The following is a 13,124-nucleotide window of genomic DNA, read 5'->3' on the forward strand; positions in this document are numbered from 1 at the left end:
GTGTACGAGTGAGGTCGTACGAATTCGTAATAATGTGCCACCTTTTACTCACACGAATTCGAAAAACTGGTCGTGAGATATTGGTGGTTGCCAGGGTTTTTAATAAATTGAATTAAATACATTTCATAAATATATATATTTTTTCAGTATGAATAAACAAAATATCATACACACAACAAATGGGATATTTCCATGAATATTAGATGATATTGATAACAGGGTTGTTATTGTTAACTAATCCCAACTAAAACCATTAAAAAATCATTTTTGAAAAAAAAATTACTTAAAAGAAAATGCTTATTTCATTAAATTAAATCACATTTTTTCTCATTTTGAGTTATGAAGTGTTATACTTGGGTTATAGGGTTTTGTTGAAATCCTTAATGCTAAATATGAACAATAGTGGTGCTAAAAAGTGGTGCTTTCTAAAAATATATACATGTGGAAAAACGCCTGAAGTTACTGCCTTGTGCCTGAAGCTAATTTAAGACTTTTGCTTTATGTGCTTGAATGCTGAGGTTTGCGAAACAAATGAATGCTGCTGCTCTGCCTTTAAATAGCTCCTTGCAGGACCTATGCAAAAACAAATCCATTCATACAGTCAATGATGTATAGTCCTCATTGACATTGCAGTGGTAATGCAGGGGCGTGATGTTTCCTTCTCTGGGCTGGAGGAGCTGAGTGTGTGAGAGAGTGTGTGAGAGAGTGTGTGTGTGTGTGTGTGTGTGTGTGTGTGTGTGTGTGTGTGTGTGTGTGTGTGTGTGTGTGTGTGTGTGTGTGTGTGTGTGTGTGTGTGTGTGTGTGTGTGTGTGTGTGTGTGTGTGTGTGTGTGTGTGTGTATCAGGACTTCAGAGAGGGGAAATAACACAGTCTCTGCTCTCTTTTATTTTAACATCATAACTGCTATCCAGCAGCGAACACCTCCTCCCGCCACTCTTTCCTTTCCTTTCCTTTCCTTTCCTTTCCTTCTGCCACTCTTTCCTTTCCTTTCCTTTCCTTTCCTTTCCTTTCCTTTCCTTTCCTTTCCTTTCCTTTCCTTTCCTTTCCCTCCTTCCTTCTTTCTGTTTCTTTTTCCCTTTCTTACTTTTCCTTATTACTTCCTTTTTCCTTCCATTTTCTTTCCCCTTTCTTTGTTTTCTTCGTTCCGTTTTCTTTCCTTTCCATCCTCCTTTCTGTTTCCCTCTCTTACTTTTCCTTTATTTCTCTATTTTCCCCTTCCATTTCCCTTTCTTTTCTTCCCTTTCCTTCCTTCTTTTTCTTTTACCATGTCTTCATTTTTCCTTCCTTCCTTCCTTCCTTCCTTCCTTCCTTCCTTCCTTCCTTCCTTCCTTCCTTCCTTCCTTCCTTCCTTCCTTCCGTTTCCTTTTCCCTTCCTTCCTTCCTTCTCTCTACCTCCTTCATTCCTTCCTTTTCCATTTCCCTTCCTTCTACCTTCCTTCCTTTCTTTATTTCCTTCCTTCCTTCTACCTCCTTCATTCCTTCCATTTCCATTTCCATTCCTTCCTTAATTATTTCCATTCCATTTTCTTTCTTTCTTTCTTTCTTTCTTTCTTTCTTTCTTTCTTTCTTTCTTTCTTTCTTTCTTTCTTTCTTTCTTTCTTTCTTTCTTTCTTTCTTTCTTTCTTTCTTTCCTTCCTTCCTTCCTTCCTTCCTTCCTTTCTTCCTTCCTTCCTTCCTTCCGTTTCCATTTCCACTCCCATTCCTTCCTTACTTATTTCCATTCCATTTTCTTTCTTTCTCTTTCTTTCTCTCTTTCTTTCTTTCTTTCTTTCTTTCTTTCTTTCTTTCTTTCTTTCTTTCTTTCTTTCTTTCTTTCTTTCTTTCATTCATTCCTTCCGTTTCCTTTTCCCTTCCTTCCTTCCTTCCTTTCTTTCCTTCCCTCTTCTCACTACCTCCTTCCTTCCTTCTACCTTTCTTTCTTTCCTTCCTTCCTTCCTTCCTTCCTTCCTTCCTTCCTTCCTTCCTTCCTTCCTTCCTTCCTTCCTTCCTTCCTTCCTTCCTTCCTTCCTTCCTTCCTTCCTTCCTTCCTTCCATTTCCATTCCTTCCTTAATTATTTCCATTCTATTTTCTTTCTTTCTTTCTTTCTTTCTTTCTTTCTTTCTTTCTTTCTTTCTTTCTTTCTTTCTTTCTTTCTTTCTTTCTTTCTTTCTTTCTTTCTTTCTTTCTTTCTTTCTTTCTTTCTTTCTTTCTTTCTTTGACCTCCACATGTGTTTCTTCTCCTCTTTGCCAGGCCTGATTTTATTCATTCATACTTGTAGCAGTTCTGTGTGTCCTCTTCATTCATCTCCCTGTTACCTTCTCCTCTTTTGTTTTCACAGCAACCTCTGAGTTCCCACACTGTTTTTCCTCTCTCCTTTCATTCTTCAGCTTCAAAAAGGACTCCTCTTTCCATTGAATTTCATCAATACATGCTTCGGCTTGTGGAGATGTCCTGTGCATAATCTTGCTTCAGTATCCCGACTAGGTGTTGCTAGACCATATCTTACATCTCAACCCCCCTAAATCTGTGGAAGTATTTCTCATTAAATTATATGATCATGTGACCTCTTGTCACCTTTGATGAAAAAAGCGACTGAATTAAGCTAAGATAAATTCAACAGCGTACCCTGTGTCTACATAAGACGCAGAGCCTCACCAAACCGGACACCATAGCATTGCCTCCAATTTTAACTTTGCCCTTTTCCACGCTGTTATAGCAGGTTGTCATCCAATGATGATTCTGTTAATAAGTAATATATCTGGCTAATTTAACATAAAATATCCACCGTGCTACTGCTGGACTTCAGCGCAACAGCAGCAATTAAAGCACCAGCTAAACTGTGAGCTCTGGTATAATTGTTCTTCAGTAAGTCAGTTATTTTTAGTACTCATGCACAATTATACTTTGTATATGTCATTTTCTCTGTTGCTTTGATGAAGGGCTGGAGGTCACCCTGCCAACCATAAGCATCTGTGAAGTTAGCTGTGTTGTCAAGGCTACAGCATGTGGCGTGTCAGCCTGTTGCGTGAACATCCTGTCCCCTCTTTCTTATTTCGAAGCTAGCTCTGCTTGGGATCAGCAGGTGGGGAATCAGGTGGGTGTATATATAGCACATATCTGAAGTAAATGAACTAATATGTAGGAATATTTAACTGTGCATGCATCTAATGCACTTTTGGCAGCAGATTATAAGACATCGTAACCTTGGCATGCAACTATTGGTTACCGCCTGCAATTACCTCACCTCACCTTTTGCATCCACAACTTCGATGCACTCACGGCTTGCTGCACTTCACTGTCAATCCCACAATCCCTCCACAAGCCTGGAGCTCATCTCCCATAGAGAACGAATTGGAAACGGCTGCTCATGCTTTCCTCACTCTGCCTCAATGGACACTAACAAACCTTTTCCTTCACAAAACCTAGAGCATGTATTGTTCGAACACAATCAGTGGCCGCTGATGTCTCATTGGCACGTGTGAGTGTACGGCTCTCTCGTCCAGAGTGTTGGACCCTGTGTGTTCTCCTGTAGAGCGCGCCTGCAGTCAGTGATCACTCACACTAGCAGAGCAACTCTTCAGCCAGGCTGGAGGGAGACTGCATTGCTGGCACAAGGCCAGTATCACCTACTGTAGTCTGTAGCAGGCCCACAAATCAGCGTTTGTGGAAGTGTGTGTGTGCCAGGTAAACAGGAGGCTGCATTGATATAGAAAATCTGCAACGGGTAATGGCTGCGTATGAAAATGATCTTTGCCTGTAAGCAGATCACTTTTTGATTTTTTCTGTCACTTATACAATAGTTTGGAATCATTGATATTATTTTATGTTTTTGAAAGACATCTCTTATACTCACAAATGTATTTGATCAAAAATAGAGTAAATAATGTGAAATATTACAATAAAAAAATAAATAAATCTTTTTTTTAAATATATTTTGAAAATGTTATGTATCCCTGTGATGCTTCGTTATCATTACTCCAGTCTTCAGCATCACATGATCCTTCAATAATCATTGTAATATGCGGATTTGCTCAAGAAACACTTATTAGAGTTATTATTATTATTAGTATAGATTATTATCAATATTGAATGCAATTTTTACAGGATTCTTTTATGAGTAAAACATTCAAAAGAAAAGCATTTTTTTAAATAGAAATATTTTGTAACTGTTTTCAACATTATATATATACATACTGTATATATATTATTCTTTATATGCATGACCATACGATACACATACCATACATAAAAGAACATTAAACAAATCTTCACAAAAACAAATACACTTAACTGTGAGCTCACATTATTTAACATATTAAAGTCATTTAACATCTGATTTATCCGCACTTTTGATTATATGCATTATTATATCATGTTTCATGATCATCTGTCGAGGAACTTTAGAAAAGAGCTCCATATTTTTTTTCAAAAGCAGTCATTTTGTTTCTAAGTGAGGCAGTCATTTCAAAATTATAATATTAAGAAATGTTTCTTGAGTAGTAAATCAGCAATATCTTATTGCTGATTTACTATACTCTATAACATTTCTAAATAGTATATTATTTTCTGAAGGATCATGTGACACTGAAGGACTGGAGTAATGATGCTGAAAATTCAGTAAAACAGTTTTTTTTACATTTCAAAATATTACTGTTTGTGATCAAATGACCTTTGATGAGCATAAGAGACTTCTTCCAAAACATTTAAAATATCTTAATGATTCCAAATATGTGACTGGTAGTGTATTCAGCAAAAGCAAATACTCAATTTATGATGTTCTAAACAATTCATGCAGAGTTCATTGAGCCTGCTATTGAAACAAAATCCCCAAAGTAGTAATTACTTACTTGAAAGAAGTAGTTTCTCTTATCCCAATATATAAAGTTTTAGAGCATACATGACAAAACTCACGAAGCAGAGCGTCTGAGAACGGCCATGCTTTCCTCTGATGTGAATAATGAGCAAAGAGACGGCAAGCGTTTAATGAGAGTGCTCTGCTCTCGAAACGCTCTATGTCTGCTGGCATGCGGAGATGTCATTTGTATTTTATGAAACCCAAGTGTGAATGTCTGAGAGTGGCTGATGGAGTTTTTGGCTCAGCGGGATCAACAAAGGCTTCTTACTGAGTGGCATAACTAGGATGCCGTCCTGGGGTGGGCAGCTAAAGTCAATATGAGCAGAAACTGGGCAGGAAAAGCAGTTTTGATGTTTAAGTTATACAAAATAAAGTCACAGTGCCAAAAGGTAATATTTTGGGGCCATACATGCTGTTTAGAGCCATTCAAAAATCAGGTTCAAATGAGCTCAAGTTAAAAGCACAAGATGTATGCTTGTGGAGTGGCTTTGAACGCGGCTCAACCAATCAGAATCAAGAACCAGAACTATCTGTTTTATAAAGCATATTTGATTTATTTAAAGAGATACTCCACTGTCATCATTTACTCACTCTCAAGTTGTTGCAAACCTGTATGAGTTTCTTTCTTCTGCTGAACACAAAGGAAGATATCTTGAAGAACGATTGGCACCATTGACTTCCATAGTATTTTTTTGTTCTACTGTTTGGTTCCAATCGTTCTTCAAAATATCTTCCTTTGTGTTCAGCAGAAGAAAGAAACTCACACAGGTTTGCAACAACTTGAGGGTGAGTAGATGATGACAGAATTTTCATTTTTGGGTGGAGTATCCCTTTAAGTGATTCCTTGGATTATCCAGGCATTACCCTGTGGTTATTAAAATATACATCTAAAGAAATCAATTAATTTCCAGCAAAAATACTTATATCTTGATGTATGTATGCTTTATGTGGTATATAATATTATCCTCATACAGCCTTTACTCTTGGTGATTCAGTAAAGAATCAGAACCCACGATAACAACTTTGCAATTCAGATAAGGGCTGCTTCATAACAGGCTGTTATTTTCATTTTCTTTGGGAAATTGTGAGAAGCATTAAAGTAGAACAAGAGTTAGCTCTTACAACAGTTCCTCAAAGAGCGCTCTCAGATCCCAGCAGGAGAGCTCCACTTAAATGAGTGCTGAATTTCAGCCTGCAAGCTCTTCTCTCTCTTTAGAGGCTCTTGCCTCGATTTATGCAGCCCAAAGCGCAATCCTGCTCAGTCCTCTCTTCCCTACTTAGCAACCGGCTGCTATTGTCAAAATCCTTACCTGTTTGATTGGAAAACATGCCTGCAAAGTTGACATGTTCACCTCTTATGGGCAAAGAGCCACAATAGCTGTCACAGCTGTTGGATTACAGATTTATAAAAAGGGAGTGGTGAAATGCATTAAGCTTCATCTAGATGGGGAGAAAAAGAAGTTAAGTCATGAAAGTTCAGAGAGGTTATGGGTGAAATGCATGATAAGAAAAAAAGACTGATGCATTAAGAGAAATAGAAGGTAAAAGATGGAGGAATTAAATCAGAATGGCATTTGAGCCGACATGAGGGAAGCCGTGGACTGGAGGGATTTGATTTACCCCTCCGTTCTGCCAAACGCCAGAAGTATTGCTGTTAAACGTCCACAATTCCTTACAGAAGAAGACAATCTATGGAGATTTCTTTATCTACTTTGGTTCCAGAACCAATAGTCGAAAAAAAGAGGCAGATTTGTGTTTGAGATAAACGGTTATAATACGGAATAGGATTAACGATAGTGTTTTTCTCCCATCTGATATCCTTTAGGCGATCCACATGTTCTCCGTTCACAGAGCGCTGTCGAATATGTATATCGCAGACATCTGACACGTTTAGGATGGTACTCATGTGGCGAATGAGCTCGAAACACCGAAGACTGCCATTATCATTCAACCGACATCAAATAATACCGTCTGAGCTATTTTCCAGCACAAAGCCTTTGAAACAACCAATTACATGCACATTATCGGTCAACTGATTCACATTCAAGTGTCACAAATCGTTCATATGCGCCCTTATCTCTGGATATAATCTGTATGCGGTCTCCAGGAGAGTCTGTGAGCGAGGGTGGATTTATTGATTTTTTTTTTTTTAATGTGTGAGTGCTGGAAGCCTGTGGGGAGACTGTGGACTCCCAGCGTAATCTACACACAGCTACTGAGAATGCTAAATAGCGAACCTTGAAAATATTTTTTGCCTGGAAAGACCCAGGAACCTTTGGTATTTCCACAAAAAGCCATTCTTTCCTCTTTAATTGTCCGTCGACTGCGTTTTCAGAGGAATTCATGGCTCCTTGAATCCCAGACTAGAGGAAATCTATTTTTAGCTCACTGGCTGTTACTTCACAAGAATAAGCTCAGGATACAAAGGGATTTTGAAACATCGGCTCTGCTGTGCGTTCATTAGGAGCAAATGTAAAGCGTATAATCTTCTATATCATATGCTGCAGGGCCGTCTAATGAGTCTCTGCAGTTGTGTGAGTGTTTGGAGATAAAGTATCTTTTAATCCTGTTGAGGTTTTGATGGACTGTCATTTTTTCTTTTGTCAAAGAAATGCCCTTGCTTGGCTTAACTCTTTACATTCTTTATTACACTGTAAAATAAATCAGTTCAGTTTTTGGACGGTCCCTTATAAAACAACACAATGCAAAGTGTAGTTCAAAATGTGGGTAAACACCTGTGAAAAATCAATATGGAAAATTCCTTTGGGTCATATGTTTTAATGACTTTACAAAGCGTAGAGCCTTACAGACGGCATGAAATGGAAGTTGTGATAGTCTTTTCTTTTCTATTGAGACGTATATCCAAGTGAAATGGCTATTTGAAAAATAATAAATGTATGCCTTTAATTAAAAATAATGTGCATGGATAAATCACGTATTATAAATACTACAATATTTTTAAAAAAAAACAAAAACAAAAAAACAACAACAACAAGAATTTTCCATTTTGATTTCATTGTGAATCGATTCCTTCCACCATTGGTCAGACAAAAGTAATTTTACCTGTGTTGTCTCTTCCTTGTTTCCTGATGATGTCATCTGTGTTGGTCGGCAATTGAGGAAGTAGATAATTCAGAGATGCTCTTGGGAGAAACCAGTCTCCATGGCTCTAGCATTGGAGAAAGTACAAATGTCATCTTGGTTCAGATATGCCTTTATAACCCATATTACATCATAGCCTTGACGTCATTAAATTGAATTAGAAGTGCCATAAACTGAATCCTACCTGTGCATGTTTTTCATGGTTTTCTAGTGAAAGGCACATAGTGCACAGTATGGAGAAGGAGGGAACACCAGAGAAGGCTCCGGGAAGCCCTCCAGAGCAGCAGAAATAACTGTGCGACATACAGTACACTGTTTGATTTTTTGTTTTTGTTTTTTTGAATAATGAATACATTTCTGTCATGAGTCAACATTTCTGTCAACACTCTCAGAGTGTTTGGGATGGTAAAGGGTGTGACAAAAAGCTTGTTCGAATTCATACAGCACTGCGCAGACCGATTGGCGGCAGACTCGAAGCAGTGCATGCCGGTTACAATTTTTGTCCGACGTGAGACAGCGCCGACGCCACATGACTGTGACGTTTGCAATCAAAGTACAGCGAGAGTGATACCGCTCCGGGTGTACGCGCTCAGAAAAAGCACATGTCAGAACTGCACACGAATGAAATGTTTAACCGGCAAAGCTTTAAAGCAAATTAAAATAATGAACTTTTGTGATTCAGTTTCCCGTGAGTGTAACTCTACCGTTGCATTAACATGTGATGCGAATGTTTATAGAGTTGTACAGTTACAGGTCACGATCAGGCTATACAGTCGGACCATAGTTTGGGGGCCCCCTAGTGGCGGCGGGGCCCTAAGTAGCCGACTCTGTGTACAATATAGCGTACATGAATTACCCGTATAGCAGATCTATACAGGTGGAGCTGGGGAAGGTGAGGGTTTCTGAAAGCACGCTGCAACTGCTAAGGCAAATTAACTCAACGAGGACACATTCAATTTATCAAAAGTGACAGTAAAGACATTTATAATGTTACAAAAGATTTAGATTTCAGATAAACGCTGTTCTTTAAAACTTATATTAATCAAAGAATCCTGAAAAATCCAAGAATCCTAGGTCTCACATAAATATGAAATAGCTATTTTCAAAATCAATAATAATGATAAATGTTTCTTGAGCAGCAAATTGTTACAAACTGCTCCGAGACACGAAGGTTGAGATCCAAATGCAGCTTTAATTAGGGGCAATCCAGACACGTAATCCAATATACAGGCAATAGGTCGAAACACAGGCAGGCAGTCCAAACAAACAAACAAACAAACAAAACTGGCAGGGGTCAGAGGCAAAAGAGTAATCCACGGAACAGGCAAAAAATCCAAAAACCAAGAGACATGAAACCAGGGAAACCGCTTGGAAACGCAGTGCCACAACATACAAAACTTCGCAGTGAGTGAATGAGTGAACATGGTATAAATAGACAGAGACTAATGAGACACAGGTGAATGCAATCAGTCCGGGCAGTGAGTTATGGGAAATGTAGTTTGTGAGGGAGTGATAATAGTCTGGTGTGGAGTCTCAAGGGCACTCCAGCTAGTGAAGTTACACAAATTAGCATATTAGAATGATTTCTGAAGGATCATGTGACTCTGAAGGCTGGAGTAATGATGCTGAATATTCAGCTTTGATCACAGGAATAAATTCTAATTTACTTGAACGGATTCAAATAGATTTTTTTTTTATTGTAATAATATTTCACAATATTACTGTTTTTCTGCATTTTTAATCAAATAAATGCAGCTGAGCAGAAGAGACTTCTTTCAAAAATGTTAAATCTTAAAAAATAAAAACTATTTAACAGTATTTTTTTCCTTAAACATTGGATAATAATGAGGATGTAAATAATATTAAGAACTATTCTTTGTAACTGTACATGTGCTTTGTCAGAATTGTTGTGTAGTATATGGAATGATGATACAATTCATCTTTGCTTTTTTTGCCATATTTAAAATCTAATTATCATAATTATTAAATAACAAACAAGAATCAAGACATGTGATTTTTTTTTTTAAATATTATGTTTTAGTATCTAGAAAGTATCTTATAAATTGTTCCGTATTATTTAGAATTGTTTCCCCCAACCAAACTATTCGTATTTACAAGACTACACATATGTAAAGGCATGAAGTAACATCTTTTAAAAATCACTTCACCTTTAATATGTACTCTATTCGCTTTAAAAAAATGCATGCATGTAGTGCTCAATTTAGCCATTAGTAATTTTATTTAGCCTATTTAATGTAGCCTGAAACCCCATGATACATTACAACATACAATGTTCCCTCTGATGAGATGAGAGAAAATTATGACATTTCTCCTTCTGCTGGAATTATGAGCAAAGGTGAACCTCACAGTTATCTTTAATTTCTGAGTGACCGTGAGCCTTTACACACGGAGATATGAGTCGTCTCATCTTTCTTCACTTCTATAAATTGAAAGCTGGCCCTTTTGCCCGGCTCATCACACTGCCTTTGTGCACGGGGTCGAAACTCTCAGAAATGCAATCTCACCTTTCACCTTGGTGATTCTGATGGTTAAGAGACAGCAGTAAAGAAAAGTGCTGTCTGTGCTAGTTTAAGCGAGAAAGCGGCGACATGGACAGGTGATTTCCAGTGACCCCAGAGAAAAGCTCCAGGGCAGAGACAACTGCCGTCCACACTGTCCCCTTCAGGTGAATCGCATGAGGAAACCCTTGCGGCCTGAAATAACAACTCTGCCAGTTTTCTTCAGTTTCAGTCATGGGCTTTGCCAAGTTTGAGTTTCTTATTCAAAGGCATAAATTACACGAGTGCTTCTTAGGTTTTGTTGACTGGACCGCCTGGCTAGTGTGTAAATCACAGGCATCTTATTCTGTGGTCAAGGCTGAATGGTTCATTTAGCCATTTGATTCATGACGTGACTGATAAACCAAAGCGATTGGTTGTGCTTGAGTTTGCCCTCCGATGCTGACTTGTTGATTTAGAAGCCTTTCCATCCTCCTGCAATCCCACATATACTTCACTCTTAAAGGGATACTCCACTTTTTTTGGAAATAGGCTCATTTTACAACTCCCCCAGAGTTAAACTGTTGAGTTTTACCGTTTTTGAATCCATTCCGCCGATCTCCGGTTCTGGCGGTACCACTTTTAGCATAGCATAGCATACATCATTGAAGTGGACAAGACCATTAGCATTTCAAAAAAAAAAATGACCAAAGAGTTTCGATATTTTTCCTATTTAGACTAGGAACTATACACTCATTCCTGCGTAATAATCAAGAAACTTTACTGCCGTACCATGAGAGCAGCAGGCGTAATGATATGACGCAGCGCCTGAAAATAGGCCACCTTCCGTCAACACAACGGAACTATTTTCAGGCGCTGCGTCATATCATTTGCTAATGGTCTTGTCCACTTCAATGATGTATGCTAAGCTATGCTAAAAGTGGTACCGCCAGAACCGGAGATCGGCGGAATGGATTCAAAAACGGTAAAACTCAATGAGCCTATTTCCAAAAAAAGTGGAGTATCCCTTTAAAAATTAAGGTTCTTTATTGGCATCTAGGGAGGAACGTTTCATAGTTCCTATAACTATTGGTGGAAGTACCCTCTTTTTGGCGTGTTCGCACCGCATGAACTGGGAACGATTTTAGTTATAGGAACGCCTTTTGGGGGGACTAAATTAGTTCTACCCTAGCACAATAGGAACAACCAGTGCCACAAGTGTATGATGACTGGCCGAATGCATGCGAAACACCGGCACCAGCCATTTTTTAAAAGCCGTGTAAGCACACAGTTTTTTATTACTTACACCACGAATAGTCCATGCACTTCTCAACCTTTACCCTATGGAGGAAATCCAATGCAACTTTAAAGTGGCCAAGCGAAACATGATTTTGTATTTCTGCTCAGCTAGCGACATTGCTCATCAACCACACGGAAAATGCTAAAATTGTTTGATGTGCCGTTTACTTTGTTTGTTTGAAAGCCCTTGCACACCGAGTCCGAAATACGCGTCCGAAATTTTCGCTCGTTAAAAAATAAATACGACCTCACGTTATGTCAATCACGCCTCCGAAACTTTCGTCCGTCATAAAAAAAATCGAATCGGGTTCGATTTTCTGCGTTTTTCGCATCCGTAGCAAGCAGTTTGAATGGTGTTTTGACAATTCAGAGCCACTGAATCACGAATACGAAAAAACGCATATACGAAAATTTCGGACTCAGTGTGCAAGGGCCTTAAAGGGGTCATATAATGGTACATGCACTTTTACAAGTTGATTGTACTGAAATGTGCGTTGGCAGTGCCTGTACACAACCATCATAAAATGATAAAAATCCCTCCAGTGTTTTTGTTTTAATCTCCTTATATGTTTTCCCCTGCCTCAAATCAAGCCGTTCGACCGTGTGACGTCACACGCTCGGAAGCCCCTCCCACGATTGTTGATTGACAGGAGCGTTTCAACACAGACCCGCCCTCGCTCGTGAGGGAGCTGTCAATCATTGTCTGCGCGGACCGGCGCGGTCATTGTTGATATGCTGGAGCACTGTCTATGAGCAGAATGGCGTCTAAGTGATTGTGGTGTTCTGTTCTTGGGTGTAATAACGAACACAGCAGTCATTTTAATGTTCCTAAATTCGAACCGCTGAAGACGCAGTGGTTGAGTTTGTTTTCGAAGGGAATATTCCCCACGAGCAACGTCAATGCTCTCATGTTTGCGCGAATCATTTCTCAGCAGACTGCTTTATAAACGAGGGTCAGTATAAAGCTGGATTTGCTATGAAGCTGCTCATGAAAAAAGGATCGATACCAGATATCAGTGTTCCTGCTGAATCTCCAGAAGAACGGAAGTGAGTGTAACGTTTTATTAAACTTTATATTAATATATTAATCTTTGCAAATCACTAGCTGCACGCTTCACAATGAATGCGTCTAAGGTTTACACTCAGGGTACATTACGGCATGTTTTCTATGTATGACGTTCTCAATATAATTCATAATCCCACATTTATAATGAACAACGCGTTATGGTTATTGTGTTATTGTGTTATAAACGGTGTATGCACAGAACAGAGGGGCGGAGTCAGCGAAGCTCATTATCATTTAAAGTCATATGCACTGAAACGGCGTGCTGAAAACAGAGCTGTTTTTGACCAGGTAAAATAAGTGTTTTCTTACAATACTAATGAGAA

The sequence above is a fragment of the Rhinichthys klamathensis genome, unplaced genomic scaffold (assembly GCF_029890125.1).
Source record: "Rhinichthys klamathensis goyatoka isolate OS25496 unplaced genomic scaffold, OSU_Roscu_1.1 h1tg000391l_1, whole genome shotgun sequence".
Lineage (NCBI taxonomy): Eukaryota > Metazoa > Chordata > Actinopteri > Cypriniformes > Leuciscidae > Rhinichthys > Rhinichthys klamathensis.